General features: G+C 39.5%; 1 long non-coding RNA gene across 7 annotated transcripts in view; it reads right to left on the bottom strand.

Moving 5' to 3' along the window:
• The window catches only part of LOC122237905, a 170,019-nt gene that overhangs the window by 52,510 nt on the left and 94,266 nt on the right, over positions 1-23,243 (bottom strand). For 5 of the 7 annotated variants that reach the window (XR_006216654.1, XR_006216651.1, XR_006216653.1 and 2 more), the window contains one exon: positions 6,186-6,354. The exons of the other annotated variants lie outside the window; for them this stretch is intronic. This is a non-coding gene — a long non-coding RNA (uncharacterized LOC122237905). The remainder of the gene's footprint in view (positions 1-6,185; positions 6,355-23,243) is intronic. 7 annotated transcript variants of the gene reach the window in all.

Genomic DNA, 23,243 nt, shown 5'->3' with positions numbered 1-23,243 from the left:
GTGCAGACATTCTGACCTAACTGTTCTGATTTAAGCTGGAAGTGTTCTTTTAAAATTCTGAGTCTTCCTGGATTGATTTTTGTAGCTGGCCCGCCTGGGAGAGAAAACAGGCTCTCTTCTTAACAGAGAGTTGGTCCTTAGCAAAATTATGACATGGGGAAGTACAGCTTGCATTCTGTTTTCATTTCTCCCATAAGTTGGCCACCAGGCACAGGTATCCTTAGCTCTTTTTGAAAGGGCCAGGGAGGTCTGTCCAACCCAGACAGAGCCCTGAGATTTAAACTGGCTGGCTCACAATCCTGAACCTCCAACACTAACTTCCGGTTCTGCATTCTGTTTCTTCAGGACTGTGTTCATTAAATGAACTTAATTGGTTTAATGGAATCACATTAATCGCTTTTAATGTGAATGTGTAAAATCTGGTGGCATACTGGCAGTTTTAGAAGATGCTTTCTGAAGCTTGCCTTAATGCTAACATGGAGTTTTCAGAATTGTGGCAAAACAACTTCATGGGGGAGATACGTGGAGTAAGAGGGCTTTGTTTTATTGCCTACCTCTAAGCACCAGAATGGTGAGTTGGAAGACGTCTGAGGATGGTACAGAACTATAGTCAAGAGAACAGACTCAAGCCAGGCTTTATGCCAGGGGTCAGCAAACTACCACTGCAAATAGACAGCTAGCAAGTACTTGAGGCTTTGCAGGCCATACGGTCTCTGTTGCAACTACCCAGCTCTGCTGCTGTAGTGGGAAAGCACCAGAGATAATACATAATAAGTGGAAGTGCCTGCATTCCAAGAAAATGATTTTTACAAAAATAGGAAGTGGTCCAAATTTGGCCCACAGCCTCTGCTTTCTACTAATCCAAGGAAGACACCAATCACCCATATGCCCCAGGTGAGAGATTTAACATCCAGACAACTTGGGAGAAAATAATAAAATCATTCCTTTTGCAAGAACAGACTCATGTGTGTGCATATATATATACATATATATATATATATATATATACATGTATATACACATATACATGTGTATATGCATATTTATACATGCATATATGGGACTGATAAAACTTTATTTACAAGACTCTTTAAATTACAATACTTTCTTCTGTGGTACATGTACGCTGTCTTCTAGACCTATATGTTTCCCAGAATCTTTGTCTTTGTCTGTTTTTAGATTAGCATGGGTCACAAGTCACATTCTGCATGAATTTAGAAGGCACCCTTGATGCAACTACTTTTTTATACTCTCCGTGTTGGTGCAGCCCACACATGCTGCTGACAGGCCGGTTCACCTTACAGTGAGGCAGTGGCTGAGCCCTGAGCTCCTCTAGGTCCTGCCAGACAGCCTCCTTCAATGTCTCCAGATCCTGGCCAGGTTTACATGAAGCTCTGTGGAGAGGGACATCAGCTTCTTTCCGAGCAGTTCATCCACATCCGTGAAGTTGGTGGCCCGGTGGTGATGAGGGGCAGATGCAGGTTCCAGTTTGTCCTCATGGGTCACAGCTTACCTTCTGAACTCCTGTTCACTCTGTTTTCCCTGCTTTCCATCCATCTCTGTTTCCCAACTATCGGCCCTACAGAGGTCAGGCCCAGCCACAGAATTAGAGGTACCTGCTTCACGTGGACTCTTTATTAGCTCTCAGAATTGCACAAGGCCAAGCTTTTGTCATTCATCCCCTATTCTACATCAGGCAGAGTGATTCTGCTTTTCTGATGAGACCCTAAGTGATATATCATCCCAATCCTAGAAATTTCCTACCAAGAGAAAGGAAAGTCAAAAATTAATAGTGTTGTGTTTCAAAATCTCATAGTAATAGTGATACTCATTTCTCCTTTCTTCTCATGAAGGTCACACTATTCCATTCAACCCTGAGATTCTGTAAATGCTGGGTTCTATAATGATGCTGACCTGTTTGTTCACAGGAAACGAACTCTGATTTATGTCCTTCTCCTCCAGGACCAATGATACACATTAGTGAGGTGACTGGTAGAGGACCAGTGTAGCAGTTTCTTGCCCCAAAACTGAGCAAAGCCATCTGGCCCTTAAAGGAACTGAACCCACATCATTGACCTCAATTAGCAACATACTTTAACCAACTGCAGAAATAAAAGCTGTAATTAATCCAATTGTCCTCTCTCTGGTTATTCCCAATTGGAGTATTCTATCCATATTTACATCCTGAAACCCAAAAGTTCATGCTTCTGGGAAAACGACATTGGAAGGCATGATATCACAGCATCATCTTTATTACAACTTGAAGAATTGCCGGACATCATACTTTTAACTCTCTCATCATAGCCCTATCCCCAAACCCACACCAAGTTACATATGAAAAGGACTTCCAGAGAAGTGAAGTCACACACCTATTTAGTTAATGGGAATTCATTCACCTCTCATCCTGCACCCCACCCCTGCCCCTACACTATGCTCCTGCTTGGCTCCTAAGAAAAGGAAAACTTCAGTTACATTTTGCTCATGTTCAATTAGTTAAGTTGTTGGTTTAGTTATAATTTTCAGTATAAAATATATTCAAGTCCCATTCCTCTGAGTCATTGGACCAGTTACATTGTGCTATATACTTTCTGCTGTACTTCAACTTTGACAACATTCAGAAGACAGAGGGAACTATCTTATTGTAAGTAATAATCCTTTCAAGTACCTAATTGTTTCTGCTGGTTACTGCAGTTTTTCTCTCTGACTCAGGGCATTGACTTTAGATGACTTTCAACAAGTATCCCACACATATGCTTCTTGATGGATCAGCTCATTTGTGTTTGTTTCCACTATCCTATAGACCAGCTCAGATGAAAACTAAACCTTAATGGATAAAGGTCATGGGAGAAAGTTGTTTGTTGTTCCTAAAGTTTCTTCTTCCATTTTAGCTCATGTAATCCTATATGTCTCTATTAAAACCAGCAGTGCTTTTAGTTGAGAACCAGTGGGAGACCCATTTATAGATGTAGACAAATGAGGACCAGTCTACAGAGTGTGTGCAATGATGGGGGTGATGTGTTAACTGCTGGGACTTCAGAAATGGATTTGTCACTGTGTGTGGCAGGCTAAAAATGTTCAGAAAAAAAGTCTGAACAGAGAAACTTATACTCAGCCAACGACAAAACAATATTTTAATAAGCAAGAATTAGGGAACTATAGTTTCATGCAACCTTATGGTGAAACCTGTCAAAGACTGACTTTTGTCCACTAAGACATGGATGCAGAGACTTCCTCTATTTTTACAGCTGTTTAAATTGGATTTTCTACTAGTTCTAATTGAACACATTTTATTTTATTATCTATTTTGTACTTTATTTATTTCGAGAGAGAAAGAGTGTGAGTGGGGTAGGGGCAGAGTCTGCACTGTCAGCACAGAGCCTGATGAGGGCTGGAATTCACACACCATGAGATCATGACCTGAGCCCAGATCAAGAGTTGGACGCCCAACCAACTGCACCACCCAGGTGCCCCTCATTGAATACATTTTAATGATATGCTCCACAAGACTGAATACTTTAGGGTAATTGAGGAGCCACATTGTTTTCTTTTTATCCATATCCAGAGGTACTGTAAACATTCCCAGTAGAATAGCATAACCTAAACGACAGAAGCACATGGGCTTACTTTAATTCACCTCCATTCTTCCTTAATGGACTCTGGAGCTTGGTTTTGACAAATAACATCTAATCTTATTTCTCTCCTAAGTATAACTAGCGAGATATCGTTTCACATATTTGAATATCTCTTCCAAAAGCCAAGGAAACTTTCTTACAAGAAACTGTAAGAAAGGTTTATCTCTAAATTATTCTAGACTTTTATAAACTTAGACTTTTGCATATTCACATCAATATATGTTCAACATACAATCAGAATTTTTTTTAATGTTTATTTATTTTAGAGAGAATGAGAGAGGCAGAGTGTGAGCGGGGAAGGGGCAAAGAGAGAGAGGGAGACACAGAATCTGAAGCAAACTCCAGGCTCTAAGCTGTCAGCACAGACCCCAGTGCGAGGCGTGAACTCATGAACCATGAGATCATGACCTGAACCGAAGTTGGACATTTAACCAACCGAGCCACCCAGGCGCCCCTTCAGTCAGAAGTTTACTCTGCCATCCCCTATTTTACACCAAAGAAGTAAATGACTGCCCAGTTTATGAAGTAGTAAGAGGAAGATGTAGACTCCTGAATTCAAGCTTAACATAATTTCTATTATACCATATGGCCAAATTGCCAATAAAAATGTACTAAAGTGCCTTCAAAAGATTAGTATGGATTCCAAGCCCGTGAAGTGTTGATACCCTGACCAATATAGTTCATCTTCCCTTGCAAGTGGTCCAGACAACAATATGTGTGAGAAATCTCCACTCTAACCTGTAAAAACAAAAGCCAGGGTGTGTACAAATGAACAACCAACATCCATATAGATATTGTTTAATGGACAAGAACAAATAGCCTGTGTTCTCATTAAAGAGCTTTTTGTGATGGCTCCAGAGTATGCTCGTAAATGTAATTTACTCTCTGGCTGTCAAGGCCTCCTGACTAATTGCTCCCTGGTCCCTTGATTGTTTTGAATAAGCAGTGTTGACTGGCTTAAAATATCAGGTGACTCAATTGAGTAGCAATATAGAATGCATGTTTTTCACAACAGTCTTATAAATCTAGATAGTACCTCATTTCCATCAAAAAAACAAAATGGCACAGAGATGTGTCAGAAATAAACCCTTGTTGCCAGCCATGAGGAAAAAATAAGAGAAATCCTAAAATTCACACCCAGAATAAGCAGATGTTATATTCCCCAGATTTTGTGATTTCATTATGAATAAACCTTTCCATGATCTGTCAGATCATGTACCTCGTGAATGTCCTTGCCATACAGCATACCGTGGAGAGAGGATGATTAAGTTGGAGCCCGAGTTCCACCAAAGTGACATAGGATAAGCTACTCAGCCTCATTGTATGCTCAACTTATTTGTACAATGGTATTAATAATAGTTTCTACATCAGGTAGTTGTTTTATTTCTGAACAAGCGGTCATTCAGCCTATCCACAATCAGCTGTCAACACGGCGTCAGGCATACTGGTTTGCTGAGGTCACATAAAACATGGTCTCCATCTTGTAATGAAATGGAGGACAGGATAAAAAGATAAGATAAGCACAGTAACAGAGGTACAGGCCAACTTCTTCAGAGACTAGCGGAAAAGTCACATTTGATCAAAGAGAATTGGAAATCTCTTCATAAAGGGAATGATTTGAGGTAAGACTTCTAAGATGGGTAAAATATTGGAGGTGTAGCAATACGGAAGTGGGGCTTAGGCACATTTTTTTGGCTGCATTGCAAAGTCTAGTTTGGTTGAAATAAAAGAGAGGAATAGTGAGAGATAACAATACAAAATCTAGGCTAAGATTACATTGAATTACCACTGTGAGGAATGTTGTCTTAATTCCGTAAGCAATGTAACGTGCAACTTAATGCGAGGTAGTCATGTGGTTGCAAGTTGGCTTTGAAAATACTAACTTAACCATGCTGGCGCACGTATCAATTGGAAAGAAGAAACTGGTGGTAACAATAGGGAACTGCAGGGAATATTATTGTACTAATCTCCTGAAGACCACAGGGCAAAGTGCCTGCCCTCATGGAGCTTACATTTTAGTGGAGAAGACATGTAAAATTTAAATAAGCAAATGAATTAACAGTTAAACTGTCAGGTCATGACAAATGAGGCAAGGTAAGAAGACAGACTGTCATGAGAGTTATAGATAGTGATGGCAATGGACAAATACTGTGAAGAGGTGAGTTCTTAACAAAGACTAAAGTGAAAGCCTTTCAGGCAAAACACAGGTGCATTGTTGGAAGAAGAACAAGGCAGCCAGCGTGACTCAATGGAGTGGGCTGCACAGGAAGAAGTGGGAGATGATGAGGGAGAGGAAAGAGAAGCTCATGTCCTGTGAGGTTTTCAGGCCATGTGCAAATGTAATGAATGAAATAGACCCTAAGTGTGAGGTAGAGCATCACTGTAGGAAAGTATCACCAAAGCACTAATAGGGATTGTATGCAAACTGGTTTCAGGAAACTAAGTCTGGCCTTAATACTGAGCATAGGTTTGAGGAGGTAACACTGAATGAAAAGAGATCAACTGGTAGTATCTCAGGAGGAAGAGAATGAGAGCCAGGGTGCCGGTGCCTACCTGCAAAGGTACAGATGGATACGTCACTGAAAAGTCACTCTTTTTTCCACTGAAATTAGTAATTGACTTGCTTGAAGTAAAGAATCACAGTTACAAAGTGTTAGAGTTGAAAAGGTCTCTGAAATTTATACCGTCCAATGTATTCATTTTACAGAGAGACAAATTGTGGCTGAAATTAAGAAGGCATTTTTATTAAAAATACACAGTACTTTTACTTATCCCTTTTAATAAGAAAATCTTGGTGAAGTAAATGATTTTCTAGGATAATGTAACTTAAATATGGACTGAAGATCAAATATAGAAATATAAATGAAACAGTAAGAGGTAAAAATGTATGCCAAGTAATTACCTTCAAGAAAAGTTGCTAAATCCAAATGGTTTTATGGGTAATTACATCAAATTATTTTTTAAAAGATTTTATATGGGGGGACCTGGGTGGCTCAGTTGGTTAAGCGTCCCACTTCAGCTCAGGTCATGATCTTCTGGGTTTGTGAGTTCGAGTCCCATGTCAGGCTCTGCATTGACAGTGTGGAGTCTGCTTGGGCTTCTCTCTTTCTCCCTCTCTCTCTGCCCCTCCCTCGCCCATGCTCTCTCTGTCTATCAAAATACATAAATAAACTTAAACAAAAAATAAAACATTTAAAAAAAAAAAGAACATCTCAAAACCAAATAAGATTTACCCTAGTCATGTAAAAATAGTTCAACAACACGTATTCATTTAATTCAAAACAGTATTAAATCAGGCTTATAAAAACATGACATCATACAATAGACACCTATAAGATACTTGATAAAAGCAACACTATTTTGTACAATTTTTAAATTTTTTAACTTAATATAAACAGCATCCCCCCCCAAAAAAAGATAGGAGTAAAAATTTACTTTTTTAACAGGATAAATATTATGTATCTCAAGCACTCTCATGTAGCTCATGTTAACAGAAATATTTTTCATCTTTTATAATAACCTAGGAATAAGACAGGCACATTGACGATCATTATTGCTAATATGCTTTTTTCTTGAAGTTTTAACCCATATGATAATATAAGGACTAAGATGAACTTCAGGTATTAGATTCCAATCATTTATTATTGTAATGAAACAAAGTAATAATATAATAATAATAAACATGAAAAGCCAACATAATCTACTGAAAAACCATTAGAAACATCCAGAATTTAGTAAATCAGAATCCAGTAGGTATGCAAAAAAAAAAAAAAAAAGCAAACACACACACACACACAACCTATTTCTTACATACCTACAAAGCCAATTAGAAAATATGGGGAAACAGGACACCTGGGTGGCTCAGTCAGTTAAGTGTCCAACTCTAGATTTCAGCTCAGGTCATGATCTCGTGGTTCATAAGTTCAAGCCCTACATTGGGCTCCTCACCGGCAGTATGGAGCCTGTTTGGGATTCTCTCTCTCTCTTTCTCTCTGTCCCTCCCCAGCTCACTCTCTCTCTCTTCTCTCTCTCTCTCTCTCTCTCTCTCTAAGAGTAAATAAACTTTAAAAAACAGCATTTAAAAAAAAAAAGAAAAGATGGGGAAATGACCCTAGTCATAAAATTGACATAAATTAGCAAATATGTTATAATAAATCTAGGAATAATTATAATTGTTCCCACTTATTTAATAGCTATTACTATATCAGGCAGTATGATAATTACTTTTACATATATTATCTCATTTAATACTCAATATTCTCTTGTGAGGTAGCCACTATTATTAATCCTGTTAAGAAAATTTATACTTCAGAAAAATTTAAGTGACTTCCTTAATAAGTAAACGTATAGAAGCTGAAGATAACTTTTTTTTTAAATTTTTTTTAACGTTTATTTATTTTTGAGACAGAGAGATGTCTCTGCATGAACGGGGGAGGGTCAGAGAGAGGGAGACACAGAATCTGAAATAGGCTCCAGGCTCTGAGCTGTCAGCACAGAGCCCGACGCGGGGCTCGAACTCACGGGCCGCGAGATCATGACCTGAGCTGAAGTCGGCCGCTCAACCGACTGGGCCACCCAGGCGCCCCTGAAGACAACTTTAAAATGTTACTGAGTGGCCTAAAAGAAAGCCTGAATATATTGAGTGATATGTTATATCTCTGGATGGGAAGATTCAATTATCATACCATATCAGTTTTCCCAATATACATGTATATGTGTAAAATTCTAAAGTTTATTAAAAAATATAAGAAAGCATACCTCCAAACGTCTGCGGAAGGGAAAAATGAAGGTGCCTGAGGAGAAGTGTCAATCATGCATATTTGGATGTGTAATGTAAGTTACCGAAAGCTGCAAGACTGGATGGAATGGCTTAGGAAAATATTTACCATACATATTTATGTGAAAAAGCCAGATGCAGTATTTTCACTGAGGCACCATTTCTTGAGGTGACTCTGCAGCACAGCCTCATTCTCAACCTGTCTCTTCTGAGAGCTTCCACCCCTGCTTCAAAGAGACCATGCCTTCCTACGGTATTTTTCCATCTCTTGGATTAAATAATTTTTGTAGGTGGGGTGCCCCAGAGTCTTAAAGTATTGTGAAATTTCCTGACTCAAAGTATTTTCCATAATCTTCATTGCAGGGGTATGTGTGTGCATGTCCTGGATGTCCATTCAAGACTGAGGAGAGCCCTCTGTAGGCTACGCATTTGTCAGCCAGCCTCACGGAGAGACCAGTCTTGGTCCTTGTGTGACCATCTACTCTCTGGTCCCATGACTGGGCTGCATTTCCCAGACTACCCTGTTAGGTGTGGCCATGTGATGAAGTTGGAGCGAGTGAAATGTGAGAAGTAATGTCTGTTATCCGAGGCCTGGCCCATCAAAGGCTCCCTGCTCTTTCCATCTGCAATGGCTTGACATAAACACACGTGGAAGCCACTTACTCAAGACAGAAGGAGTCTGGGGTCCTAAATCTCTGCCTAGAAAGGAATTGCCCATGACTAGGAACACCTGAGTTGGACTTGAGGCCCATGAGAAATAACCTTCTATTGCCTTAAATCATTGAGGTTTGAGGGTTACCTATTAACAGAGCTGGTAGTATTGCCCTGATACAGCTCTGTAGTAATACAACACCATAAAGATTATACCTTCTCATACCAGAGCACCAATTTGCTACAGTAGCAGACTGAGAAATTCCCCCAGTTTAGATCATATATGAGGGTCAAAGAACATCCTACTCAGCATGTTCACCAGCACAGATTGCTAGAGAATTGATTCCTAACTCCTAGTGATCAGGTTACTAATGTTCATAAGGACCACATCAGCTAGTTTCTACTTTGGTTTCTGAAGGATAGAGAGGGGATCCCGGGCTGCCTGGGTGACTCAGTTGGTTAAGTGTCCAACTCTTGATTTCAGCTCAGGTCATGATCTCACCGTTCGTAGGATCGAGCCTTGAGTCGGGTTCTGTGCTGAGAGGATGGAGCCTGCTTGAGTTGAGATTCTCTCTCTCTCTCTCTCTCTGCCCCTCCCCCACTCATGTCGTCTCTTAAAAAAAAAAGAGGGGGGGATCCCAATCTCCTTTAATGAGAGAGCAAGGATATTTGATAGCTGAACAAAAAGGATATAAAGGATATAGAACAAAAAGGATATAAAAAGAACATAACACCTGCAGGCTGAGTTCAAAGTGGTCCCAGGACCTCCTGCATGCACTTCCTATGCCCCTGCTACTAAGTCATCTTTGGGCCCAGATCTTTCTGTTTCTCACTGATTGCAGGCCAAGCTTCTTTTGGCATGGCCATGTGCACGGCTTGTTCCCAAATGAGGATATTTAGGTCATGACATTTTCAAGGTTTTTATGTTATAAAGTGTTTTTATGTGCATGGCATTGTAGTAAGTGTTTTGCATATATTACCGTATTCAATACTCAAAACTGGTCTGTAATACAGTCCCACTATTATATCTATCTTACAACTGAGGATAAGTTAAATTTACTGGTGGTCAGCTTCTCAACTGGGGAGAAAAAGAACAGAGTTAGGGAAAAAAGGAAAAAAGGAAACGTAGCATTTTCTTGGTTGGGCTAGAAAACATCCCAGTAAAAAAAAAAAAGCAGGGAAGATACTGAAGGGAAGGAAAGTTTTAACATTGATAAAGAAGGCCCACCTTATATCAGACTATGGGTTGCTTTATATCATCATTGTTACTGATTTTTAACTTTTTTTAAAAAATTTATTTATTTTTGAGACAGAGACAGAGCCTGAATGGGGGAGGGGCAGAGAGAGAGGGAGACACAGAATCGGAAGTAGGCTCCAGGCTCTGAGCCATCAGCCCAGAGCCCGATGCGGGGCTCAGACTCACGGACCAAGAGATCGTGACCTGAGCTGAAGTCGGACGCTTAACCCACTGAACCACTCAGGCGCCCAGTGATTTTTAATCTTTAATGTGGTTTCATGGCCCACCTTCCTGATTATTAGGAATCCACTGACAGGAGAAAAGTCCTTTGTGTACCAAAATGAAAAGCCAACTTTTCTCAACCAATCAAAAAGCCTACAATTCATTTTATACCATGCGAATAATAGATGGGCATATTGAACACAGCAGCTGGCAAGTGTGTCCTCAGATGCGAGTGGAATTCACTCTTCAGGTACACAGCAGGACCCAAATTAAAGTGTCGGGCTACTAGCTTATATCTTGTGACCACAGATGCTCTCCACGCACAGAGGGATTGAGATGAGCCACCTTTCCCTAGCTTCATCTCTCTTTGACGTGCAGAAGAGATGAAATATAGGAGCACTACAGTCCCCAGTCTGCACCAGGGCTCCTCCCTGTCTCCACCCCATCCCACAGTTTACTTGTTGAAATTATACCTCCGCAGACCCAGTACTTCACCACCAGCCCCCCATACTTCCGGTCTTTTTCACTTTCTGGACTATATACTGGGTTAGCCTCCATATTTTCTGTTGTTGCAGACCTTGGGTTTCTGTTCAGAGTAGAGGAGAAACAAGGTACTTCATTAAAGTTCTTTAGGAAAGAAAGTTTGTTCTCCTTCAAATGTGTGTCAATATTTGCCACCAATCATCACCTCTTTTTGTCACCACAGACCTTCCAAACACGAGGAAATTATTACATACTACTATTACAGTATGTGTGTGTTAACTATATCTTTTTTTCCTCTCCTCTCCAAATTTTTATAAGAATTTCAAGGGAGTTGAGAACTGCAAAATCACCATCTCAAATAAGAAACATAATTATTTTGAAAGAGGACTTAAAATGTGTGATATTTTTCAACACAAATTGTTATTAGAGAATTTTAGACCCTTATCATAGTCCTTATTCTATGTTCTTGCCCCTTGATCTGAAGCCCTTAAATCCTACTTAAATAGGGAAATGATTCAGTATTGCTTAAAAACACACTTCCCTTGGCCCAAATAACCTGGCCTCCTATTAAAAGCTCTGTGAAAAACTCTAGACACTTGGGTCCTAATGGATAACTTCACATGAAATGACGGGGAGAATTCTCCTGAAAGACTCAGAAGCTCCCATTCAGGGATGGGGTGAATCAAGGTTAATTTACATTTCTGAACCTATTCTCTGCATTGTTGTAGGCTGACACAGTTGAGTTTCTAAGAGACAACCAAAATAATATAGTAAGGCACAACTGTAATGCTATTAAAAGCCAGGAATAGCCATGATTAATTACCACCAAAGCTGAAGGGAAAAAGGGAGGACTCCAGGACTCATTTGAATTATATCTATCATTGGGTTTAGAATAAATAAAATCCTTCCAAACCTGGTAAGAAAGAAAGATTGATAGAGTATAAATGGTGTTTGCTATTTAGAAAATTGATACAAGCTCTTAATCTGGAGAACATCTGAGATGTACTTGAGTCATTTGCCTTTGTTTTGTTTTATTTTAAAAAAGCAAACAAAACTGATTCTGTTCATGTGTTTTTGGCACATGCTGTGCCAGAATAGATGGCAAAGGCTGTGAGCAACTTACGTGGTACGCATGCACTGGACCTGTCTTTGATGATCATCAAAATCCCATAGAGACAGACTTGCATATAGTGTATGGGGTGAAAGACAGAATTGTGTAATTATGCAGTGCATTTGAGCAACGGACATAACCAGAGCAGACAGCTCCAACCCCAACTGAACACTTCAGCTTGAATGATCCACTCACCTATCTGGCACCTTGGATTAAGCAGGTGTTGCAAACTCATCTCTTATCATGAGATGGTAGAAACGACCCAAGAGATCAACTCTGAGTTTATTAGGGCAACGATCACATATATTTGTGGCAGCTTTTATTTCTCTAAAGTGAATTGAATCAAAGTGAGAGCCAGAGTATCCACAGATCTACACAGTCCAGCTATACGTACTACAGGCTGTCCCATGGGCTGCCCCACATGCCTCCCACTGAAGCCTTTTGACCTTGGGCTCAGGGAAGAATAACATCAATGAGTACCACTGCAGCAGTAGCTAATGACTGATGAAAGCTTTCTATTTATCACACGTGGTATTTTCATGTGTTATGTTATTTGACTTTCTGAGTTGTCAAAATGAACCCCCAAGGTCCCACAGCTAAGAATGGGTAGTTGAATTCAGTCTTAACTGACTTTAGGCAAGATTGCTGGGAGAAAAATAAATCTTTATTTTATAGAGCTATCTATAAGATGGTAGTCACCAACAGTTCCTTAATCCAAAGTACAACATAAAAAGAAACAGAATTGATATTATTTATAACCAACCAATGGTTGGTCACTATCTCTCTCATCTGAGGCACCTCAAAATAAAGTTCATCATTAATGCATCCTCCCTCTTCCCAAGTCTTTCACCAAAAACTGAAATTCTCAATCAGTAGTTGCTAAGGAACTATCTTTAGGGTTTCACAATCTAGAATGAAATCATTCAGATAATCAATGAAATGAACATGAATACTTTTAGCATCATGGCTATGCATCAAGCATTATTTCATGGGGGAAGGTTCTTACAAGGACATTTAGGATGAGAGATATTTCTAAGGTGAAACAGGTGTGTATGCAGAGTAGAATAACATTTTACATACAGTTTGGTTTCTAAAGTCATCTCAGAAAACAAAAATCAAATACTCTGAAAATTACCTGCAAAAATTTCCTAGGAAAATGACATATTGGAAACTACTCCATCTCACACCAGCATTGGCTGAGACAGCTCTGTCTTCATTTGGGCACAGAGGAAGGGGCTTGCTCTGTGTGGGAATGTGTTGTCTAACAAGGGTACACCCTCTAAATACTAGAATGCCACTCAGTGTGGCTAAACAGTGCTTTTCCTGCCCCTAACCCTGAGGCAAATGCTTACTGGGTGGGTTATTTTAGGTCACTACTTAAAGTCTCCTATCTCCTCCTTGCTTTCTTCCACTCACACCCCTTGGCTTTCTATCTCCTCCCACCAAGTATATTTAATTGAATTTGTTAAAGTTAAAAGTGCATATGACAACCTGATTAAAAATGGGCCGAAGACCTTACCAGACACTTCACTAAAGAAGATATATGTGTGGCAAATGAAGATATGAGAAGATGTTCCATATCATATGCCATTAGGGAAATGAAAATTAAAACAATGAGATACCACTACACATCTGTGAGAGGGACTGAAATCCAAAACCCTGACACTGAATGCTGCTGAGAATATAGAGCCCAAGGAAGTCTCATTCATTGCTGGTGAGAATGTAAGATGATACAGCCACTTTGGAAGACAGTTTGGCAGTTTCTCACGAAACTAAACATACTCTTCCCACATGATCCAGCAGTTGCCACTCCATGGTATTTACCCAAAGGAGTTGAAAACTTCTGCCCATTTAAAAGGCTGCATGTGGATGTTCATAGCAGATTTATTCATAATTGCCAAAACTTATAAGCAACCAAGAGATGATCTTCAGTAGGTGAATGGATAAAGAAACTGTGGTACCTCCAGACAGTGGCACATCATTCGGCATGAAAAAGAAATGCACCATCAAGTCATGAAAAGACATGGAGGAACCTTAAATGTTTATTCCTACATGACAGAAGCCAATCTGTAAGGTCACATATTGTATGATTACAACCATATGACATTCTGGAAAAGGAAAAACTATGGAGACAGTAAATCAATCACTGTTTTGGGGGAGGGAAAGATGAATAGGTGGAGTACGGAGCAATGACACTACTCTGTATTACACTACAATTATGGACACATGTTATCACACATTTATCCAAACCCACAGAATGTACACCAAGGGTGAACCCTAATGTAAATTATGGACTTGGGATGATAATAATGTATCAATGTAGGCTTATCATTTTTAACAAATGAACCACTCTAGCGAGGAATGTCAGCGATGGGAGAGGTTATGGATTATGCATAAGTGGGGACAAGGGGCATATAGGAGAAACCTCTGTATCTTCCTCTCAATTTTCCTGTGAATCTAAAACTTATCTTAAAAACTAAAAGTTATTTTTAAAAAGTACATATAAAGTAAGCTCACTTTACTTTGTTGACTCCTACCTACACAAGCATGAAACTAGCTGGTGAGTGCACTACAGCCTTGTTTTGATAAATGATCAGATTATATTGAAAAGGCTAGAAAATGGTCCTCTGCTGTGCCTCCTACAGTCTTTGTTAAATTAGAAAATAGCTTTACCATCTTACCATTTGTGCTGGAATTATTTAGAAATAATAATGATGATGAAGATATGATGAAAAATAATAAAGAGAAAAAGGAGGAGGAGGAGAGGGAGAAGGAAGGGTAAGGACAGAGGAAGAAGCAGAGGAGGAAGAGGGACAGGGAAAAGGGAAAGAGGAGCTAATATTCTAATATTTATGGAACCTTGATCACATGCCAGGCACTATGCTAATTGTTTTGCTTGGATTGCTGGAGATCCTACGACAACCATATGAAGTTGGAACAGTTTCCATCACTTTCAATTTAAAAATAAGAACAGTGATGCTTAGTAACTTGCCTGAGCTAGTAAGTGATAGAGCCAGTATTCAAACCCAGACAGTCTGGCACTAAAGCCTGGGCTCTGAACAATCATCACAGCGTGTGTCTTAGTCACTTCCAATTTTATCCTCCCGAGTCTATCCTCACTCCTCTCACCACCTTAATTTATGTCAGTCATTAAATCGTGAACATTCTCCCTCCCAAAAACTCAGCTCCTCCTGCACATTCCCAATAGCACTGCTAGACTCAGCCTCTCACATGAGTTTTAACAATTGATACCTACCTACCTGGCTTCTTTCCTATTTCTAGTCTTCATCTCTGCAAACTATTCTTCCTAGTGCTGACAGAGTGATACTAGTAACCAGCCAATCCCTCTTTATTGTTCCCTGTATTAAACCAGCTCAGTCTCCATCACTGCAGAGATACAGTCAGGTTCTTTAATGTGGCCTATAGAATCTACTGTGATCTTGCTTCAGTCTACACTTTTAATCTCATCCTCTTCCAAATCCTCACACCTACTCCTCGCTTGGTTATATCAAATGACTCTTTTTGCTCCCTTAAGTCATTGTTTAGCCAGTTCCTTCTGCTTAGAGTATCTTCCCATCACCTGTGTTCAGCTCCTTCCCTTCCTAGAAAACTCTTACTCATATTTTAGATCTCAACTTGAATGGTCACCTCTATTGTGATGTTGTTCCTGGCTCTACTAGGTGAGGCAGACACTTCCTTTTCTATTCTCTTATAGCTGCTATGCCTTCCTCTGTGATAGAACTTAACCTCTTGTGTGATTATTGTCTGAGTGGAGGCCTATGAGCTCCAAAGAGCAGTCACTATGTAACATTCAGGGCCCCCTGCATCCCAGTCCCCACCTGCATTTGTAACCTCATCTTCACCACACATAACTGATGTGCCTGCTATATTATACTAACTCACATCCCCCATATGCCTCATGATTTATTGCTTCTGTGTGGTTAATTGGTTAAGCCATCCCTTCTATCTGGATAGATTCCCCCAAATCCTCACCTACCAACACAATGTTTATATTTTTGGGTGCAGCCCAAATATCACCACCTCCTCAAGATTTTCTCTACCCAGAAGTAGTCTCTTTTCTTTGGAACTGCCATAAAGCTCTCTGAACTTTGGCCTCATCTCTCTGGCCTTTTGTAGTTTTCTACTTTGTATCAAGCTCCTCTGTGTCCATGTCTCAGTTCCCAGTTCTAAATCAGTCCCTTGAGTCTTTTATTAGAAATCATGTCTTAGTCATATTAGTTTAAAATTCATAGCCAATCTACTTCTCCTTATTTTCCTCCTGTCCTCAAGCCCAGCCAGGTATAATGAATGATTGAATACATATTAGTGACTAGCCATGTTGGTCATGCCATTCTCATCCTCATATTCCCCTTTTGCAAAGAAAGGATTAATGGCAGCAATGGTGGGCTAAGAAATGGTTAATATTAGAAAAGGAACTGAAGGGTGCCTTTTGGTGTATGCTTCTGGGTCTGGTTTACACCAACACTTAGTTCTGTCTGTTCTCAGTGTATGGAACTGAGAGTTGATAAAACCTTCACTGAAGAATAACAATGATCATAGCTAACATATGCTGTGTTTACTACGGTCTGTGCTGAGCATCTTGGATGAATTTGCTGATTCTTCATAGCAATCCAATAAAGTAATACCATTGCTAATTTCACACCTGAGAAAATCCAATTATAGAGAGGTTATGCAACATATCTAAGATCACAGATCTGGGAGTAAAATCTATGTCTAACTCAAAGCTCAACCTCTTAACCAGCATACTCCTCTCTTTAGAAGCTTTTATGTCAGATATCAGAAGCTAGCTACCTTACCATAGTAGAAGAATGAGAGTGGTAATGTTCCTTTCTGTAGAGATTTATTTAAAACAAAGTTTCTTGGGGCATCTGGGTGGTTCAGTCGGTTGAGCTGCCAGTTTAGCTCAGGTCATGATCTCATGGTTCATGAGTTCGAGCCCCATGTCAGGCTCTGTGCTGCCAGCTCGGAGCCTGGAGCCTGCTTCAGATTCTGTTTCTCCCTTTCTCACTCTGCCCCCTCCTCTTCTCAGGCTCTGTGTCTCTGCTTTTCAAAAATAAATAACGATTAAAAAATTTTAAAAAAAGTTTCTCAACCTTAGCACTATTGAGATTTTGGGCTGCATTAGTCTTTGTTGTGGGGGTCTGTCTTGTGTATATCAGAATATTTAGCAGTACTGTATTCTAGTCTCTATCTATTATGTGTCCACAACTTCTGTACCTTTCTCACACCCCCAGTTTTGGCAACCAAGAATGTTTCCAGATGTTATCAAACCACCCCTGGTGAGAATCATTTGATTTAAAGGAAAAGAATGGCCCCTTCCCCTTATTAGGATAGTATACCCCAATCACAATTTAGGAAAAATGCTAAATAAATGATATTGCAAGAGAAGGAATTTCAACTAGAACAATTAATCTCAGCTGAGTGGCCATTAGGGGAGAATTTCCTGAGGTGTTTTTTTTAACATTCATTAACTGTCCATGCGAAGTGTATCAGAACCTTGGACAGCGGTTAGGGCAGCTGAGGCATAATTCTTTCAAGAGATAACTGAGTACCAGAGGCATGCCTAGGACATTTAGTCCACGTGGAGCCAATTTCCAACATTTCTACCCGAATGAAATCCAGTTAAAATGGTCATTGAAAGTATTCTTTCAGAGGAATAGCCAGAAAGAAACCCTTTGAAAGGAAGTATGTGGAAAAGGAGAGAGGCCACCTCAAATTTGCCGTGGTAACAGGACCAGGTGTTTTCATGTATTGCTCAAGTGTGAATTCTAGTTTTTTAACAATTAGTGGTGGGGCGCTCCCTTCCAAACTCCCATCTGCCATCACTACAAGGAATGAAGGCATACCTCTCAGCCTTGGATAATTCTGCTACTGTACCCAATAAAATATTACAGGTCAGTAAAGCCTGAACAAAGGGTGAATTAACTGGATTAACTGAGGGACTTTGCACTTTTAAAAGGGACAAAAGCTAAAAAGCTAAGGAATTTCTTAAAGTTCTAATGTTAGAATCACAGCAGTGACTTTGGAATTCTTAGCTTGGAGTTGGATGTATTGAGGGCATTCTTCTTATCAGCACCTCAGATTTTACCTTGCAGCCATCACCCTAGTCTTCCTGCTCACCAGATGAGATTCCATAATTATAATGTAACTCCGAAGCTGACTTGATCAACAATACAAGGATACCATGAAAAGTACTATTTCTATGGCTCATCATGAAGACTATATATAAGGAAAGGCATGAGGTATTCTCCTCATGTTAAGGACTTGGTCACATTTTTGAAGAATGTTGATTTTGAAACTTACTGTTGTAATGGGAATATTGGAAATGATATGGAAAAATCCTAGCTTCTCCCCTTACCAGCTTTGTGACTTGAGACATGTCACTCAATTTCTTTGAACCTCGGTTTTCTCCTCTATAAGATGAAGCTAATAATACCCATATTAAAGAGTTGCTGAAGGGCAATGTGATTTATTTTCTCCTTTTTTTTCCTTTTGGGCTTTTCTGTGCTTACCAGGAAGTGTATAAACTGTTTAAGGATATTGCATATGATATTATTCCAGTACAAGGTGGTTTCTCTCCCTTTCTATTTATTCATGGCTGCATTCATTCACCCAGTACATTGATTTTCTCAACAGCTACAGGCAGAAAGAAACGCTGAATACTCAGTCCTAGTCACTTTGTACAGCTCTTTCATGCATTCTGTGTTGTCCAAATATCTTATTTTCTATTATTTATGCTGCTGTCATTTCTATAAGACCCCACATAGGTTATACTTTGTCAAAACAGGGACACCTTTCAGATTTCATCTGCTGGCATGTTTTGGCATCCTCTGAGAAGCTGAGAAGCAATGTGCTGAGCTGTCCACAGAGGGCTGGGCAGTTCCCTCATCTTCATCATTCCATTCTCTGCCCTTGTCTCCCAAGGTTCCAGAAAGTAACAGTAAGGATAGATAGAACTGCCCAGAAAAATATGGTAAGAAAAGGAATTGCTTACCAAGATGATATTTTTGAGACCAAAGCACCATTTAAATGGTGTTTGGCTGAATTCAAACTTCACTAGCGTCTCTGTTATCTTAAAAATCTGTCATTTTGTTCTGTCCTAGGACATGTGCTGGCAACAAATGGTATTTCTCAGTAACTATTCAAGAGAAGGCTGTGGGAAAAAACTCCAGAACAAGGAGGCCAACAGTATCTTTCAATCCATATAATCTGTGAATTAGGGGTGATTTTAAACATGAGTTCCTTGGATCCATAGAATTCTTTAGGAATGCCTATGTGGGGCCACCTCAGAAAACCATGTAAAGAACCTCAGTTTGGGGCTCCTAGCCTCCCATACTTCCTTAAATCAGAGTAGCTCAGTGTTCATCTATTATAATTATTCATGAGATTTTTAAGAAAACAGCTTTATTGCTAAAAAGATATGAAACACATTTGAAGTGGTGACTTTGGAGCTTTGTGTGGAAGCCTCCAATCCCTCCCTAGACTGGATTTATTTGTGGTTCTTGAAAATCAGTGACTTAAATAGTTAGAAAAATGCAAATTATGTTTAGGGGAAAGAATGAAAGTGGTTAGAACCTGGAGGTTCCCTCAACTAGAAAATTTATGAAAACCAATTGCTTTCTGTATTTTTTTTCACAACACAGCTCAGAAACATGGTATTCCTCACTATCATCACTTCTCCCCTTCTCATTCGTAACTTAATCCAGTCTTACTTGACTTCCATCTTCATTGCACTACTAAAATAAAAGTCCACCTTATCATTAAATGAAACAAACATTTTAGTTCTTATCTCACTTGATATCTCATGGCAGCATTGGATATTGATGACCACTTCCCTCTTCTTGAAACCATGCTGATCCATTAGACTTCATGGTCCCAAATAGACCATGTGGCTGTCCTTCTGCCTCTCATCCATCTCCCTTAGGTATTCCTTCTTCTCTCATCCTGTCAATTCTGTCCTGGGTTCTCTTGCATCAGTATTCTGTCTTCTTTGGAGGAACTCATTCACTGCCATGATTTTAATTACACCCAATTGCTAATGACTCTAAAATATTTCTTCCAACCCTGAGCCATAGACCCACACATCTTCATTTTTATTTCTCACAGACACCTCAATTTCAAAGTGGCCAAAGTCTATTTCATCATCTTCCTTATAACCTAACCCTACATTTTTAGCAGAGTCCTCACTACCACCACCTGCATAGTTGCCTAAGCCAGAATCCTGAGCATCATTCTTGACTCCAGAATCCTCAACTGCCATTTCTCTCTCCTCCTCTCTCATGTTGAATTAATCATGGGGGCACCATTTTGGTTCCTAAGCATTTTTCATAGCTTTCTGCTTTCCTTCTTCTGCACCTCCAGTTCTTAGTATAGCCCACTCTCATCTGAATGGCAGCAATGACTTCCCAGTTGGTCTCCCAGCAGCCATTTGTGCCTTCTTTAATCCAGTCTCCATATTTTAGGAAAACCGATCTTTCTAAAACACAAAGTTAATTACACCTATGCTTTACCACCCTTTAATTGTTCCTCACTTTTATTTGGTAAATTCAACCACTTTACATGGTTTATAAGACAGTGTATAAGATTAATCCTTCTTAGCTCTAAAGCCTCATCCCTCAGTATTCTGTTGAATTCTGAATTTATACATTTTCCTTGTCCTATGGCCTTTTGATGTTTTACTCTAGGCTTTAGCTGGAATGGACTTCTCCTAGTTCTTTACTTATCTACTTTAACTACTTTAATATCTCATTGTACATGTTCCTGCAGGAAGTGTTAACTAATTCCCCGAGCCTTGGTGAATTTCCCACTCATGTGTTTCCACAGCCATTCTTCCTTTCTGTATACGAGCATTTATCCCATTGCATTGCCCTTGTCTGTTTACCTTTTTTATCCCCCATCTAGACTGTAAGTTAGAAGAAGACAGAAATCTGTTATATCCCTAGCACTTAGCATTGTGCTTGACATTCAATAAATAATCCCCAATGAATGAACAAATGAATGGGCCCTAGAGAACAAAGAAGAATGTGTCTTAGTAATCTTAAGATAGGTGACATTTGAGGTATATAAAAAGAAGGAACTAAAAATAGGCAAACAGTGGGGAATTTGGTTCCAGCATAAAAGGGATCATTTAATATCATTTGAAGTATGAGCCTTGTAAATCATGTAAGACAAGATATGCAAAATTTAAAGAGTCTGGAATTGACCACATAAATGTGAAACCAGGCTACATTTTTTAACTGGACATCGGGGACTGATATGGAAGAAAAAAAATGTTAGAAAGGGAAAACTTAAAAGCAATGAAGACTCCCAAACATAAGCTCTAAGCCTTGAGTGGGGACAGTGCTCAATCAATAAATACTACACAAATACCTTAGACAAGTAAGGGCTATTCTAGGTCCTCAGCATTCAGAAATAGGCGAGCCATATTTCTTGATTCAATGAGTTCAAAACATTGAGAGAGAACCACAAACAATAACAACAATACAGCTAGGAATGAAGAAAATACTGGGGCTGCATACAAAAGGGGCCATGAACTCTATTTGCAGGGAGACTTCCAGATTACAAGTGTACTAAGCCATGAAGGACAGTTGTAAGCCATGAAGGACTAGGATTTAAACTGACAAAGAAGAGAGGTAGGGGAACATTAGGAAATTCTGGGTGGGCAAAGCAGCAATCACAAGACAAGAATCGAGGGAAACCATGGCATGTTTAGGAATGGCAAACATACCCATGAAAATTGTCATAAAGTTCATGGACAGTGGTGGGAGATGATGAAGCTGAACAGCCAGTAAAACCCAGACCTTGACTACCCATGCTAAGGTGACTAAAGGCATTGAGAAAACACCAACTTTTTAAAGGAAATTAGTAACAAGTCAGTTGTAACTTTTAGAAAATCCCTTTAACTGACTGGAAAGTAGACAGACTAGATGAGACAGTGCTTAGAGAAGGGCTAAGGCCATAATCCAGATGTCCTTGGGTGACTTCAATCATAACTGGCTGACTCAAGGAAATGACAGAGTCTGTGTGGTGGGGTAGGAGGTGGCTGTGTGTGTAACAGGGGGATATGTGGAAAGATAGGAACTGAGATGCGATCTGCACTTTTCCAAATCCTGGTTTTTGTCATGAGTAGAGCCTTAGCAATCTTATTCTTCTGCACAGTTTGAAAAGGTCAAATTCCTGAATTAATTCCATGAGGTGAAGGGCAACTCTAAGAGATGATAATGAAGCATATTACAGGAAATTAAACAAGGTATTTCTTCATCTTTAAAATGACTTTGTGCTACCTAAGTAAATCCATCTGCCAGATTTCATCTTGTCTCTTTAGAGAACTTCCTAGATGCTAAGGCAGTATCTTTCCTCAACATATCATATATGAAATATTAAAATCCCAGGTAAATACAGAATGCCAAATCAATGCATTTGTTAAAACATCAATACAACAAGAACAGCTGGTTTGTTCCCTTCCCTGAAAAAAAGAAAAGTCTTCCTGAATGTTCCTGGCAGATCTGTCATCTCTTCTTCAAGCCAAGTGACAAGTGAGTTATACAATGGGGCTTCAAAGGGTTCTAACCATATTGCACAGCAGATGCTCTGAAACTATTATTCAGAGAGTCTGCCCAGGCCCCCTATTGCCCTCTGATTCCCTTGAAGCAATTTATGACCTACTCTCTCTTTGCATCAGTTACATTATGACTACATTAATCTAAAAGACGCATTAACCTCACTCTACTTCAATTTCCCTGAATCCTCACCCCCCAATACACACACATACTTCACATTGTACCACCCATATATACACATTAGGCTTCCTTTATGGATTGGCTAAAGCAGGATTCTTTCAGAAATATATTAGTACCAAAATGACCCGTTTGATATATGCTGAACTTTTACCTAATTCACTAGTTCTGGTCCTTTCTGCTTTTGTTCCACCGTAAATCCTCCAACAGCTCTCATTCTGGAGGATAATGATCTTTCTTCTCATTTCCAGCTAATCTTATTTCTCAATCAATCTCACCTTAAAATTAACCCAGGTTTTCACTTCATATGATGTTTGCCCTATGTGAAATTTCTATAGACTGTCCTTAGATCCACATTTTGGAGGTACTCAAT

The sequence above is a fragment of the Panthera tigris genome, chromosome B1 (genome assembly GCF_018350195.1).
Source record: "Panthera tigris isolate Pti1 chromosome B1, P.tigris_Pti1_mat1.1, whole genome shotgun sequence".
NCBI lineage: Eukaryota > Metazoa > Chordata > Mammalia > Carnivora > Felidae > Panthera > Panthera tigris.
Note: the sequence above shows the minus strand (reverse complement) of the source record. Positions and strands in the feature narration are given on the sequence as shown.